This window comes from Humulus lupulus, chromosome 9, assembly GCF_963169125.1.
Source record: "Humulus lupulus chromosome 9, drHumLupu1.1, whole genome shotgun sequence".
Lineage (NCBI taxonomy): Eukaryota > Viridiplantae > Streptophyta > Magnoliopsida > Rosales > Cannabaceae > Humulus > Humulus lupulus.
Genome location: NC_084801.1, coordinates 137,281,331 through 137,297,454, shown reverse-complemented (window position 1 = coordinate 137,297,454; position 16,124 = coordinate 137,281,331).

The window sequence follows — 16,124 nt, the reverse complement described above, 5'->3', positions numbered from 1 at the left end:
TTTTTAAGCTTGTAGAAAAACTGGGTTTTCCCGCCCCTTCAGAGTCAAAAAAAGTCTTTCCTGAAAAACTTTTTACTTCTGCTTTTTGATCAGTTTTCCAAACTGTTCATATGTAACTTAGTGTTTTTGCTAAAATTTTGCTGGTTGTATAAAAGCCTAACTTTTATACGTGAGCAACGTTATCCAGCTCTTTTACACCTCTTGATATTTTGGGCCGTAGATTCTCATCTCCCCTTCTCTGTTCGCAGATTTTCATGCAAGATCCGTGGGGAGGTGAGAGGCCAATCGACGACGACTTGCTTGCCCAGCTGCTCGTGGATGAAGAACAACCATAGTTACTCATACCAGAGATTCCTTTTTCCCATACCCCATCCAATAGACCTTCAACTAGTCCATCAAACATGGGTAGAGTAAAATCCACCGCCTAGAAAAAGAAAACAACCAAACCTTTTGTAAATAAGACTGCTCCTCGGGCTGAAATTCCTTCGACCAGTGGTCGAGCTAAAAATACTAATCCTAAAATCCAAACACAGGCCCAACCCCAGGACTTCCTTCGACTAGACGTCGAATGGTACGTTGCTCCTCCTAGCCAAATCACTGCTAAGATGCTAACCAATTACCTTAGGAAGTACGGGCTTTCAGGGGTAACTTTATTCAAACCTACCAACGACCAGTAGGCAAACCTGCCTGGCAGTGCCTTCAGCGCTTGGTCGAGGTAGCATATTGAGGCAGGAGCAATCTTGCCTCTTCATCCTTTTTTCCAGGGAATGGCCAATTATTTCGGGGTTGCTCCTTTCCAAATAACTCCAAACGGGTATAGAATGCTTTCTGCACTCTATATCCTTCATAGCCATAAAAATGGCATGTCCCTACGCCTCATGAGATCAACTACTTGTTCGATCTTAAATCCAACCCCAACCAAGACAACATGGGGTTTTTTCATCTCTGTCACCAGGATTCGACTCGCATCTTCTTGAGTAAGACTACCTACAAGTTTAATGTAGGAAAGTACTTCCAGGTGTACTTTTTAACTACTGATCTGGTTGCCAACAACTTAGCCTTCACCCGAGGAGGTAACTTCTTTATTCTCTAGTCGCTTATTTCATTTTATTTTATCTACATCCTCCTTAGAAAATTAGCACTCTTCAGGTCCATGGCAATGACCAGCTCCTACTCCAAAAATGGACATTCGAGAAGCATCTCTGGCCAACATGACCGACGTAGAGAAAAGCATCAAATAGTTGGTCACTGAAGCCAACCTAAGGCTGGTCGGTCTTCTGGCACCTCACCAGGATGTGAGAGAGTCAACTGTGGGGAGTGCCACTGGCAAAGAAGTTCCCGAGCAGCACCAAGACGTGTCATAGCCTCCAAGGAGGAGGACAACTGGGGTGACAATTAGGGAACCCTCTAGCACCCAACGAGCAGCCGCTCCCCCTGCCCCTTTGGGAAAGGGAAAAAAGAAAGTTTCCAAACCCCCTGCACCCATCGAAGAGTTTTCAGATGAGAACAGTATTGTCTTCTCACTTTTAGATAGTTTGCCCATTCCTTGTCATTTATTTGACAGGGATGGCAACTTTAAGTACACTCCCAATTTAAATTCAAATTTCTTCCAGGCAGTGAGTGAGTATAGTAATAGTTCAGTAAGTAATGTAGCGACCAATAGTTATAGCTCGGGTACTCTACTTATGATTTCCTTATTCTCATTTTTAACTCCATCTATACATATCGTTTAACTGCTCGCAATGTTTTTTTACTTGCAAATATGTCATCTGGAGATATGTTTGACTGCTACACTACACATGCTGCTCCTTCGAGCAAGAAGAGGGAGAGCAAGCGACATCGTGGAGAGAGTAGCAAGGCTCCTTCAACTAAAAAGCCCCAGACCGAGGATCCTCCAGCTGCTGCTCCCTCAAAAGAAACAACACCCCTCCATCTCCACTCGACCAGCCATCTCCCCCTGCCCCTGCCGATCAGAATCCTACCCCTCCAGCACCTGTTGACCAGCCACCTCATGATCAACCTAGAGATGTCCTGACAAGCACCGTGGTCACCTCAGCCAAAGAGAGAATATACAAACTCTCAAAGCACAAACGCAGCTGAGAGGCCATCCTTGGCACAGACTTCATGGAGACCGATCAATTAATAAATCGAGGAATGAACGAGATAGCCAGTGTAAGTTGCTTTCTATTGCTGAGTTTTATTTACTTTACTTTGTCATTTTTTGCCATCATCTTATCTCTTTATCTGATCGTAGGGAATGCTGACTATAACTGCCAACTGGCGCCGTACGGGGTCTTTGGCCACCCAGACCAAAGAATCCAACTCCAAGCACACTGAGGAGGTCAAGGTACTCGAGGGGAAAAACACTGAACTGCTTGGGAAAAGCACTGAACTGCTCGAGCAAAACTCCAAGCTGGTCGAAGAGCTTCAACAGTTTCAGACTACCCTGACCAAAGCCAATGAAGACAAAGAGAAGTTTAGGGAGTGTGCTAAACTTAACTATCAAGAGGCCAAACAACTTCAAGGAGCTTGAAGAGACTAATGCCAGCAATTTGGAGAGGTATACGGGAGCTACCTTAGATTGCTTTTATGAGTTTTGGAAGCAAAATCGTGGGGCCAACTTCAATTATCTTTCTGAGCGCCTGAGACTGCTGACCCTTGTTTTGGTCAACTGACACGGAGTCAAAATGCTTGACGTGGGCAAATGTGTTAAATGAATATAATGACAAAAATAGTAAAGAACACAAGAAATTATAGTGGTTCGGCCCCAGAAACGGGTAATAACCTACGTCCACTTGAGCTATTATTGATATGAGATCTCAAAGGAGTGATCAAAGAACTAGGGTTCTCTGAGTTTCACAAACCTGAGAGGGATAAGCAATATAATCGTAGCACAATAGCTCTAATTCTCTCGTCAATGTATAACATCAATTAAACAAAAGCCAAAAGTCCCTTCTGTTATACCCAAAAATTGGAAATCAAGGATGTGGAAATAAATGTGACAAGTAGCCGTGCATGGTCAGTAAAAGACACGTTAATAGTCAATAAATACATTGACTCCTCAGAGTTGTGATAAAGTGACCCGGTAGACTGACGAAGAATTTAGACTGCTTCAAAGATGTCATAACCAAGCCAAGTGCACCTTGGTCCTAGGAGGCTAAGGAGAATGCATCCTAGGAGAGCTAAGGAGAGTGCATCCTAGGAGGCTAAGGAGAATGCATCCTAGGAGGCTAAGGAGAATGAATCCTAGGAGAGCTAAGGGGAGTGCATCCTAGGAGAGCCAAGAGAGTGATCCTAGGAGAGCTAAGGAGGTTGCATCGAGGAGAACTCAAGAAAGTAGTCCTAGGAGACCCCAAGGAGGATGTGGTCCTAGGAGACCCCAAGAGAGTGATCCTAGGAGACCCCAAGGGTGAGATGCCAAGGAGGTTGCCTCGGACCTATCCGAGGTGAGAAGCCAAGGAGATTGCCTCGGACCACCTTGGTCCGAGGAGAAGCCAAGGAGATTGGTTCGAGGAGAAACATGGCATACTAGAGGACAGTGCCATGTTAGAGGAGAGAAGTGCATGTCCTACCACCTTGGTCCGAGGAGACCCCAAGGATTTGGTCCGAGGAGAAACATGGCATGCTAGAGGAGAGTGCCATGTTAGAGGAGAGAAGTGCATGTCCACCATGCACAAGTCCTACCACCATGCACGTTCGACCAGCACTTGCATGGGTGGTCAGTAGGAGGTGGATCAACTAGCTAGAGGAGACTAAGTCAAGATTCCCAGAGACAGCTTCAACAACATACGCGGGAATCTCTCATTCTTCCCACAAATGGGGGGTTTGTTACATTTCGAATTTTGAATGTTTCTTTGTAATATAAATATAAGATGAATAATAAAATATCCCTATCGTAAGGGGATATCAGTTGAGGATCCCAGGCCTATAAATAGAGAGCTTATGGGATGAGAGAGGGGCTTCTGCTGCTTCTTCTTTCTAGAGAGAGAAAATTGGGTCTGTGTATTCTAGAGAGAGAAAATTGGGTCAGTGTATTCTAGAGAGAGAAAGTGCTGATATTTGAGAGAACTCTTGTATTTTCACAATCTGTACTGAAGAAACTCAGTTGGCTCAGTCCATCTGATCTTGAGTATAGATCTATAAATCACAACTCTAAGTGGATTAGGCTATTACCGAAAATCGGGGCTGAACCACTATAAAATCTCTTGTGTTGTTTATCTTTCTGTTCATAAACTATCTGTTGTCGTTTACATTCTCTTGAAGGCTTGTCGTATTTGACGTTCTCACGTCGTTGGCTAAAAAGACAGTCAACACCTTCCTTGAGCTATCTTTCTTTATTTATAGGCTCAAGGAGGATTACATGAAGTTGTTACCGATATTCTCTCCTAATTAATCAGATAATCAGGAATCATTGGAGACAATCTCGAAATTGACTATGATTTCCACAAGATCATCTCAAAATATGCGAAATGTACGACCATGTTGGTCGTGAGGAAAACTCAACTGCCATGCCAGGAATGTCTTACTGGTCGATATTCGAACAAAACTCGGCCAGGTGTCAGCCACGTGTTTAAAAACGTTAGCCACGTCACCCATGCCTGTTTTTTGGACAACATTTGCCCCCCAAGTTTATTTATTACGACCAGCAATAAATAAACTTTAAGGAAACGACTCTTCGATTACCCCTTCGGATCTGTCAGAGTAGTTCGTGCAACCTTGGGAAAAGTAACCTACCCTTGTCCAATCATGGCTTTTCGGTTCCCAAGTAACCTATTGACGGCTATCACCCTTCCTCATGCTTTGAAAGGAGGAAACTGATGATTACTTCCTCTTTCATGCCACGGACAAAAAATATATATAGCCTTCTCAGAGTCTTCTTTTCCTTTTTACGCAAGTTATTTATCCTCCAAGAAACCCTAAAACCATAACCTTCATCCTCTCTGAAGACTCCTTCAAACCTCCACGATCTTTGCTCTGGTAAGTTTCAGAACCTTTCTGCTTTTTATTTTTTTCGTGCATGCTTTTGTGGGTTAACTGTATTTCTGGGTTGAGATGCATGAAAATAGGGGATTTACCGGGTGATACTAGATAGGATGATGTTTCTCTGCCATCCAGGAGTTTACGAGTTAGTTTGATAGTTGAGATCATAAATTTAGGACGTAAAACCGAAGTAAAGATTCGATTTTTATGCTAGTTGAAAAACTGAGTTCTTCCCGCCCTTAAAGGAGTTGAAAAAGCTTTTTTCAAAAACTTTTTACTTTAACTTTTTGATCTGTTTTTCAAACTACTCGTGTGAAAAAATTAGTTTTTTGTTAGAATGCTGTTGTATAAAAGTTTGACTTTTATACACGACCAGCGTTATTCTAACAAACTTTCTAGATTCTCCATCCTCACCTCCCCATTTTTCTGTTCGCAGATTTTAATGCCAGATTTGAGGGGAGGTGAGCGGCTAATCGACGACGATCTTCTCACACAGCTGCTTGAAGGCGAAGAACAGCCGGCCCATCGCGTTCACGAGATTCCATTTTCAAGAGTTTCTTCTTCCATACCTTAACTGTCACCACCTCAAATGGCCCGCTCTAAATCTCCAGGAAAAAAGAAACCAAACCCTGAAAATAATCCAAATCCACCTGCCCAGCCTGATTCGCAGGCTAAGGTTCCCTCAACCAGTGGTCGAGAAAACATTGCCCCTGACCCTCGCATTCAAGTCAGGGCTCGCCCTCGAAATTCAAACCTTCCTGATGTCGAGTGGTATCTTTCTCCCACCAGCCAGGTGACTCCTCAGATGCTTGCCAATTACATTAGGAAGTATCCTCTTACCAGGGTCAATCTCAAGATCCCTGTTGCTGACCAGAGAGCTAATCTGCCTGGGGGTGTCTACAGCGCTTGGTCAAGATACCACATAGAGGCGGGGGCTACCCTTCCTCTATATCCGTTTTACCAGGGGGTGGCAAACTACTTCGGTGTTGCCCCCTTTCAAATTACCCCAAATGGATATAGAATGCTTGCTGCACTCTATATCCTTTACAAAATCAAAAAATGGCCAGAGCCCACCCCTCACGAGGTCAACTTTCTGTTTGACCTTAAGGCTAACCCTCAACAGTACGGGACAGGCTTTTTTCATCTTTGTCACCAGGAAACAAACTGCACGTTCCTGAGTGACACTACCCACATATCCAACGTGGGGAAATACAATCAGGAGTATTTCCTCATGCCAGACATGACTGCGAACAACTTGGCCTTAGCTCGAGGAGGTAAATGTCCTTTTTCACTGGTCGCTACTTTTCTTAGCAAACTTCTTTGTGTTTCTCTTAAAGTATCTTGTGCCTTTCAGGACCATAGCTTCATCCCAACCCAACACCAGACATGGTGTTGAGGTCCAACACATTGGCTAGGATGACTGACACTAAGAAAAGCGTTAAGTCTCTGGTCACTGAAGAAAACTTGAGGCTGTCTGGCCTCTTACCCCCCTATCCGGAAACAAGGGAACCCGTGGTGGCAGATGCCACTGCCGAGGGGCATCCCGAGCATCAACCCCCATCGTCCCCTCCTCGAAGGAGACTAACTGGGGTCACGATCAAGGAACCGACTGGTGCCCCCTCAGCAGAAAGGCCTTCTGCCCCCCAAGGGAAGGGGAAACAAAAGGCAGCAGAAGTTTTCGTAGACTTGGATGAGTCTTCAGACGAAAACGGTACTGTTATTTTGCTTATAAATAGCTTGCCAATTCCCTGTCACTTATTTGACGGGGACGGCAATTTTACGTATACTCCACATCTAGGGCCAGACTTCTTCGTGCCAGAGAGTGAGTGTATGACTAGTAGAGTCAATAGTGTAGCGACAAGTAGTAGTAGCTCGGGTATTTGACATTGTGATTTTCCTTACTTCTTTTCTAATGTACGATAATTTGTCATCTATTTTTGTCTTACTGTTAGCATGCTTATCTTTTTTCTGCAGAAATGGCCTCCCCCAACGTTTTCGACTTGTACTAGACTCAGGAGGAGGAGGAAGTCCCCTTGGTCCGCTAGAGGAAATCGGCTAGGAGACAAGATGGCGAGCCCAGCCAAACACCCTCGGCTAAGAAGGGTTGAACAACTGATCCTTCAAAGGATGGGTCCTCCAGCCAACCTTCTGCTCTTGCGGAGAAGGAAGCCCCGCCTGCCACCACAAGCCCTTCGCCTGCGGCTCCGAAAGAACAGGCCCAGCAAGCCGAACTTCCTGGGGCCAGACTCTCGAGTCGCTCCCTGCGATCAGCTAAAGATCACTTTGCTCATAACTTAAAGCATGACTGTTGCAGGGAGGAAATGGCTGAGGCTGAGAACATGGGGGTCGATCAGATCCTCAACAGGGCTCTCAACGAAGTGGCTAGCGTAAGCACTCTTTCTCTTTTTGCGATCTTGGTTTTTATTTTTCCTTCTTGTAATATGGCCTAACTCTTATTCTTTGATTGCAGGCCATGCTGACTATAACCGCTGCTCATACTCGCGCTAGCGCTAGTATCGAGCAGTCTCGGGCGAAGGTCATCAAGGAGCTTCAAGATGCAGAGGCTAGGCATGCTGGGGAGTTGGAAGTGGTCACCCAACAAAACGATGCCTTGGTGGCAGAACTGGCAGAGAAGTATGCTTCTCAGGAAACTCTCAAGAAGTAGAGGGATGACTACCTGGAGTCCACCCGAATCCAATGGCGTGAAGTCAAGAAACTTAGGGAGGAGCACCTTGCTAAGGACACGACTATTGTTGTTCTTCAGAGCCAAGTGGAGCAGCTTAAGCTTACCAATGCCAAGGATCTGGAGAGGTACAAGAATGCGACACTTCGGTGTTTCTACAATTTTTGGAAACACAACCAAAGTGCCGATTTCAGTTACCTCCCAGAGGACGCCAGGAAGGCCGAGCTAGCCCGCTGTTCTGCTCGGTTAGCTGCTGAAGAAAGGACCAGGATCCCTGCTTCCCCTAACATTCCACCGGCCGTTGGGGTGGAGGGAGGAGAAGGTGCAGAAGACGTGGCTGATCAAAGTGCTCCAACGGATCCTCCTGCTCCTCAGGCTCCTTAAAGTTTTTTATTCTTTTACTATTCTTTAATTACACGACCTACGGGTCGTGATGTAAAGACTAAATTTTTCTTTTTAATTTTGCTGCATGGGCAGCATATTTTCTTTTTACTTTGAACAATTACATCCAAGCTACTGCTTGCGGTGTAAAAGAATTCCCTTTGATATTATAATATTTCTGCTTATTATAACATCTATTCACATGATCGAACTTAGCATAGTACTTTGGTTTGATTTAACAAAATATAAAATTTGAAAAATACTCTAAGTACCATAGCATGCTTTCACTTATTTTGTTCATGTGTTTACATACCTCTAAGTATGCTTTGCTATTGATGTACCTTATATGCCCCCCAAGTGACTGAGGAGCTTTAGGTCCTTGGTCACTTGCCTTGACCATGACCTGTGTGAACATTACTGCTCGGTATAAAATGTAACACTTATAATACAGCAAAACAACACATGTAATGAACAAATACTTGTAAATAAAATTTACAAAGGTTGGCAAGAATGACTGGCTGCGCACAGTCCCTTATAATTCTCGTATTAAAATGGACTAAACATGTCTTTACGAGTGATCTTTTTAAAAAGATCTTACACTTATAAGCGATTAGCCATATAACATGACTAACCCTATTTCAAAACTTGTAAAAAGTATAAATTAATACAAGCCAGTCCTTTAACAAGGACTGTTTATTGATAATACTTGCGTAGGTGTTCTCCATTCCAATAGCGTGAAACGAGATCTCCATTTAAGCGTGCAAGTTTGTATGTGCCTGGATGAAGGCCTTCTTCAATCTGGTAAGGTCCTTCCCAGTTTAGTCTGAGTACTCCAGCAGCCAGGTCGCGGGTGTTTAAGAAAACTCGTCGAAGTACTAGGTCTCCAACGTTGAATTTTCTTTCTTTTACTTTTGAGTTAAAATACTGGGCGACTTTTTGCTGGTACGCAACTACTCGGAGTTGGGCCTTTTCTCATTTTTCTTCAAGCGAGTCTAAGGACTCCATCAACAATTGGCTATTCTGGTTCTGGTCGTATGTGATTCTTCGATGTGATGGCAGATCTAACTCGACTGGCAACATAGCCTCATACCCGTATGCTAAGGAAAACGGGGTATGACCTGTCACTGTTCGATGAGAAGTTCTATACGACTAGAGTACTTCAGGCAGCTATTCTGGCCATGCTCCTTTAGCGTCTTCGAGCCTTTTCTTCAGGGTATCTTTAAGTGTTTTATTCACTGCTTCGACTTTCCAATTTTCTTATGGATGCGCAACTGAAGAAAAGCTTTTGATGATTCCATGCCTTTCACAAAAGTCTGTGAATAGGTCGCTGTCGAACTAGGTGTCGTTGTCTGAGACAATCTTCCGAGGTAATCCATATTGGCAAAAAATGTTCTTGATGACAAAGTCAAGAACTTTCTTTGTCATTATGGTAGTGAGTGGCTCGGCTTCGGCCCATTTGGTGAAGTAGTCGACTGCGACAACTGTGTATTTTACTCCACCTTTTCCCGTTGGCAAGGATCCAATTAAATCGATACCCCACACTGCGAAGGGCCATGGACTTTGCATCTACTTTAACTCGTTGGGAGCTGCGCATGGGATCTTGGAAAATCTCTGACACTTATCATATTTTCGCACAAACTCCATTGAGTCTTTGTTCATAGTTGGCCAGAAATAACCCTGCCTCAGAATCTTTTTTGATAAGCTTTGCCCCCCAGCGTGATCTCCACAGAAGCCTTCATGTACCTCCTTCATCAGCTCTTTAGATTTTTTTGGTGTAATACATCTGAGCAGTGGCATGGAGTATCCCCTTCGGTATAGAACACCATCGACCAGTATATACCTAGTAACTTGTCTCTGAAGGGTCCTAGCTTTGTTTCTATCTGCTGGTAGTACACCATTTGTGAGATACTCCAAGTACAGTGCCATCCATGTATCTTCTATCCGAATTTCCATACTGGTTTCATCCGCTCGTATGCTCGGCTCGTGCAATCTTTCCACTGGCACTATATTTAAAGTGTCAGCGTCCTTTGCACTCGCGAGTTTGGCTAAGGCATCTGCGTTTGAATTCTGATCTCGGGGTATTTGCTGGAGGGTATACTTCTCGAATTGTGCCAACAGATCTTTGGTCTTGTTCAGGTAGGCCACCATCTTCAGGCCCTGTGCTTGATACTCCCCTAACACCTGATTCACTACCAGCTATGAATCACTGTAAATATCCAGCACTTTTATTCTCATGTCTTTAGCCAACCTTCGCCTAGCGAGGAGCGCTTCATACTCGGCTTCATTGTTTGATGCGGTGAAATCGAACCTAATAGCGCAGTTAAATTGATGCCCTTCTGGCATTATCAATATCACTTCCGCTCCTGCGTGAGATTCGTTGGACGATCCGTCCGTGAATAACTTCCATGAGGGAGCTTCGACTTGGGGCTCAGGCGCACTAGGTTTTTTGCACTGCTCGTTATCTGGGAGCTCAGTGAATTCAGCGATATGATCAGCCAAGACTTGTCCTTTACTGCTGCTCGCGGTGAATATGTGATATTGAACTGCCCGAGTTCGACTGCCCATTTTAACAAACGTCCAGCTGCCTCCGGTTTTTGTAAAACTTGCCGAAGGGGCTGATCAGCTAAGACCGTGATGGGATGGGCTTGGAAGTAAGGACGTAACTTCCTTAAGGCCAAGATTAAGCAATAGGCTAATCTTTCTATGGGAGGATACCTCAATTCGACACCGATTAACCTCTTGCTAACATAATAAACTGCCTTTTGTATGCCTTCTTCTTCTCGTACTAGCACCGCAGTAGTAGCAAATTCAGTGATCGCCAGGTAAATGAACAAAGTTTCTCCATCTATAGGTTTTGATAAAACAGGAGGTTGTGCCATGTGGGCTTTTAAGGCTTGGAAAGCGTGTTCGCAGTCTCCAGTCCATTCGAACTTCTTGTTGCCTCTAAGTAGATTAAAGAAAGGGACACATTTATCCATCGACTTGGAAATGAATCTACTAAGTACAGCAATCCTTCCAGTTAAACTTCGCACATCCTTGATTTTCACCGGCGATTTCATGTCGATCAGGGCTTTGATCTTTTCGGGGTTGGCTTCGATTCCTCTTGAATTAACAATGAACCCCAAAAATTTCCCTGATCCTATTCCGAAGGAACATTTGAGAGGATTTAACTTCATCTGATATTTGTTCAAAACATTGAAACACTCTTGTAAATCCTTCACATGTCCTTCTGCCTTTTTTGACTTTACCAGCATGTCGTCCACGTACACCTCCATGTTTACTCTGATCAACTCCTTAAACATGTGGTTAACCAATCGCTGGTAAGTCGCACCAGCATTTTTCAGTCCGAAGGGCATTACTTTATAACAGTATAACCATGTATCGGTCTGAAAGCTAGTGTGATCCTCATTAGGGGGATGCATACTGATCTGATTGTATCCTGAGTATGCATCCATGAAAGAGAGGATCTCATGTCCTGCAGTTGCATCGACCAGCTGGTCGATCCTTGGGAGAGGGAAGCAATCTTTTGGACAGGCTTTATTAAGGTCTGTGAAATCCACACAGGTTCGCCATTTGTTGTTAGGCTTGGGAACCAGTACTGGATTAGAGACCCACGATGGATAAAATGCCACCCTGATGAACCCATTCTCCTTCAGTCTTTCAACTTCCTTTTTTAAGGCTTTCGATCTATCCTTATTGAGCAACCTTCTTTTCTGTTGCACGGGTGGAAAACTCTTGCCAACGTTCAGGACATGGATGATAACTGCAGGATCTATCCCAGCCATGTCTTTATGTGACCAGGCAAAAACTTCATGGTTCTTTCTCAAAAATTCCACCAGTGCGTGCTTCGTTGTTGCTTCTAAATTTTTCCTAACCTTTACAACTCTGGTCGGGTCTTTTTCGTCAAGTTGGACCTCTTCAAGGTCCTCGACGGGTCCAACATCTTCCTCAAAATCCCCAAAGAGAGGATCTAAATCTCTATCCTCACTTTGGGCAACACCCTATTTGGTGACTCCATCACCGGATTGGGCTTGTGTATCAATGGCCATCTGCAACCTCTCTGGGGGAGTGCTCTTCACCGTTCCTTTCTTTGCCTTTGTGATCGAGGCATTCTAGCACTCCTTTGCTTCTCTCTGATTTCCCAACATGCGTCCTACCCCTCCATCTGTTGGGAATTTCATGGCCAGATGCCATACTGAGGTGACGACCCGAAGGTCAACCAGTATGGGCCTTCCAATTACAACATTGTACGCCGAAGGACAATCGACTACTATGAAATTAGCGAGTAATGTCCTGGCAGCAGGCGCTATACCTGCTGTTACCAGAAGTCTGATTGACCCCGTTGGGGTGAGTCCCTCACTAGAGAAGCCATAAATTGTCTGGTTGCAGGGCTCCAAGTCCTTGACGGACAACTTCATGCGTTCCAGCGAAGATTTGTACAGGATGTTTACTGAACTTCCTGTATCAACCAGTACTCTCTTCACCATCATGTTGGCGATTTGAACGTCCACGACCAACGGATCGGAATGTGGGAACCGAACATGCTGGGCATCGCTATCAGAGAAGGTTATTTCACCATCCTTTGATCGAGCCTTCTTTGATGCCCGGTCCTCCACAGTCATCATCTCGATGTCTTGGTCGTGGCGTAAGGTCCGAGCATATCGTTCCTTTGCCTTTCCGCTGCTTCCCGCAAGGTGCGGGCCTCCACAGATGGTGAGTAAAGTGCCAGCTACGGGGTCAGGCTGCAAAGGTGGTGAGCATTGGCGTGCGAGCGCCTGCTCGTTGCCACCTGGAGCCTCTCATTAGGAAGTTCCCGAGGCCCATATGTATCTCCTCAAGTGTCCTTGTCTGATAAGGAACTCGATTTCATCCTTCAGCTGGTTGCACTCGTTTGTATCATGTCTGTAGTCGTTATGATAACGACAAAACTTGGTAGTGTCTCTCTTTGAAATATCTTTTCGAATGGGAGCGGGTCTTTTGTAAGGCACACTAGAACTCGTGGCCTGATACACCTCTCCCCGAGACTCGACAAGGGCAGTGTAGTTAGTGAACCGCGGTTCATAACGATTGCCCTTGGCACGTTTATTTTCAGAGGTGGAAGGCTCATTATGCGGTCGTTTCCCCCCATTCTTGCCATTGCCATTGCCGTTCCTGTTGCCGTTGGGTTTTGACCCATTGGCGGCTTTGGCGGGCTTGGCAGTCCCTTTATCCTTGCCTGGGGGTTTTCCTTCACTGGCGATGGCATCCTCGAGCTTGATGTACCAATCATCTCTATCCAAAAATTCTTGAGTAGTCTTAACTCCATGCTTTCTGAGGCTACTCCACAAAGGCGTGCAGCACCTAACTCCCGCAGTTAGGGCCATCATCTTGCCCTCATCACCATTGTTTTGGCTCCAGCCGCTGTTCGCATGAAGTGCTGGACGTAATCCTTCAGTGGTTCTCCCTCTTGCTGGCGTATCTCCACCAGCTGATTCGCCTTAGTTGGGTGCACACGACCCGCATAGAATTGTACGTAAAATTCTTTTACGAACATCTCCCAGGAAACAATACTTGCAGGAGGGAATTTGAAAAACCACTCCTATGCAGCATCAAAAAGTGTTGCAGGAAAGATCCTGCACCGAGCGTCTTCGGACACTTTCTGAATGTCCATCTGTATCTCAAACTTGTTGACATGAGATACCTGGTCACCATACCCGTCAAAGTTTAGAAGCGTGGGCATCTTAAACTTGCTGGGAGTTTTTTCCACGTCTATCCTCTGAACGAAAGCAGTAGCCTTTCTCCTGCTGTACTCGATATGAGACGTCCTTCCCCCGACCAACTGTTGTACTGCCTGATTCAGGGCATCTATTTGGGCTTGCATGGCGTCAGGAATCGCCGAGGCCTCTGCTGCTGGGGGAATGTACTCGTCATTCCGTTCCCGGCGATCATTGAGTACATCTCTTAAATCTTCATCTCTTCACCGTTGCTCGCTTGCTCCGAGCTGGTTAAAGACGTTATTTTTCCTGGGCTGCCCCCCAGCATTACGCCTCTCAGGTTGGTCTTCCCTAGGTGGTGGGCTTCTGTCCCCACCTCTCTCTTCATTTCTCTGACCGACATTTCCTCTGCCTGAGTCGGCCTCATTGTAACCATGGCCATCTCTTAACCTCGACTGGCTATGGTGGGATCGACTGTCCCCTCGGTTGCCTCCCCGGGCCGGAACTTCCCGAGCGTTAGAGGGTGGCCTGCGTTGGTCAGTAGGTCCCCATGAATTATCATGCCGTGGAGGCCCCTGGACCGCAGAGCTTATCTCTGAGTTCCTTCTATTGCCAGAAGGACACTGCCCCCTACTCGGTGGGTTCGGCTCTTCGCCTCTGTGGCGTCTAGGACTACGGGGCTGCTGCCCGGCCCTATTCTGCCTTGGTTGCGGGGGATTGCCTCGACCAGCCTGGGATGGAGGCTGCGCTTCAGGATCCCTTGGTGGGACATCATCCTGAAGCATTGGTGGCTGCTCAGGCCTTTGGGGGCTCGATGGTTGTATCGGCGAGCTAGGATTGGGACCCCTTTGGGGTGGCCCATTTGCAGGTTGATCAGGCTGTGAGGCAGGTGCAGCCTGATTCCTAGCCAACTGCAGGGCTGCTTCGAGGGCTGCCATGGCCTCCCTCCGACGATGATCCATCTCCGCCTGTCTTTCACTCAGTTCCTAGCGCTGTCGCTCAATCTCTTGTTGCTGCCGCGCCATAATCTCAACAGCACTTTCTTGGCTGGCCCTCAGATTGGCCAGTTCATCCTGCAATACCCCCACGGTATTTCTCAGCATCTCGGAATCCAATTCTTCCTCATCAAATTCCAAATGTGGCTCATTTTCAGCTATGTTTGGAGGAGGAGGAGGTTGAGATGGTGCCGCGCTAGCCACCTGTCCAGTCTTCTTTGTTGTTTTCGCCATTACTATATCAACGATTTCATATCAAGCTCTCAATGAAAGCACCAGAATGTTGACCCTTGTTTTGGTCAACTAACACGGAGTCAAAATGCTTGGCGTGGGAAAATGTGTTAAATGAATATAATGACAAAAACAGTAAAGAACACAAGAAATTATAGTGGTTCGGCCCTAGAAACTGGTAATAACCTACGTCCACTTGAGCTATTATTGATATAAGATCTCAAAGGAGTGATCAAAGAACTAGGGTTCTCTGAGTTTCACAAACCTAAGAGGGATAAGCAATATAATCGTAGTACAATAGCTCTAATTCTCTCGTCAATGTATAACCTCAATTAAACAAAAGCCAAAAGTCCCTTCCTTGAGCTATCTTTCTTTATTTATAGGCTCAAGGAGGATTACATGAAGTTGTTACCGATATTCTCTCCTAATTAATCGGATAATCAGGAGTCATTGGAGACAATCTTAGAATTGACTATGATTTCCGCAAGATCATCTCGAAATATGCGGAATGTACGACCATGCTGGTCGTGAGGAAAACTCAACTGCCATGCCAGGAATGTCTTACTGGTCGATATTCGAACAGAACTCGCCCAGGTGTTTGCCAAGTGTTTAAAAACGTCTGCCACGTCACCCATGCTTGGTTTTTGGACAACAGAGACGAACTGAAATAGCCCGGTGCACTGCTCGCCTGGAGGAAGAAGAGAGAGCCAACATTCATGCCTCCCCAGAAATCTCCTTAGCCACGGGAATTGAAGGCGTGGAGAATGAAGTTGGAACCACAGTAGACCAGGAAAATCCTCAAGACCCTCCTACCTCGTAGTATTTTTGTTTTTCTTTTAACTTTATCTTGTAGTCAAGATAGTTTATATTTTTATTGTTGCACGGGCAACTTTTCTTTTAATAGACAATTACATTTGAGCAGTAACTGCTCGCAGTGTAAAGGGATTCATTTATGATATTATAATACTTGCATTTTATTATAACATCTGTTCGCATGACCGAACTTAGCATAGTACTTTGGTTTGATTTAACAAAATAACAAAATTTTGAAAAATACTCTAAGTACCCTAGCATGCTTTCACTTATTTTGCTCGTATGTTTACATACCTTTTGATATGCTTTGCTTACTAGATAACTTATATGCCCCCTAAGTGATTGAGG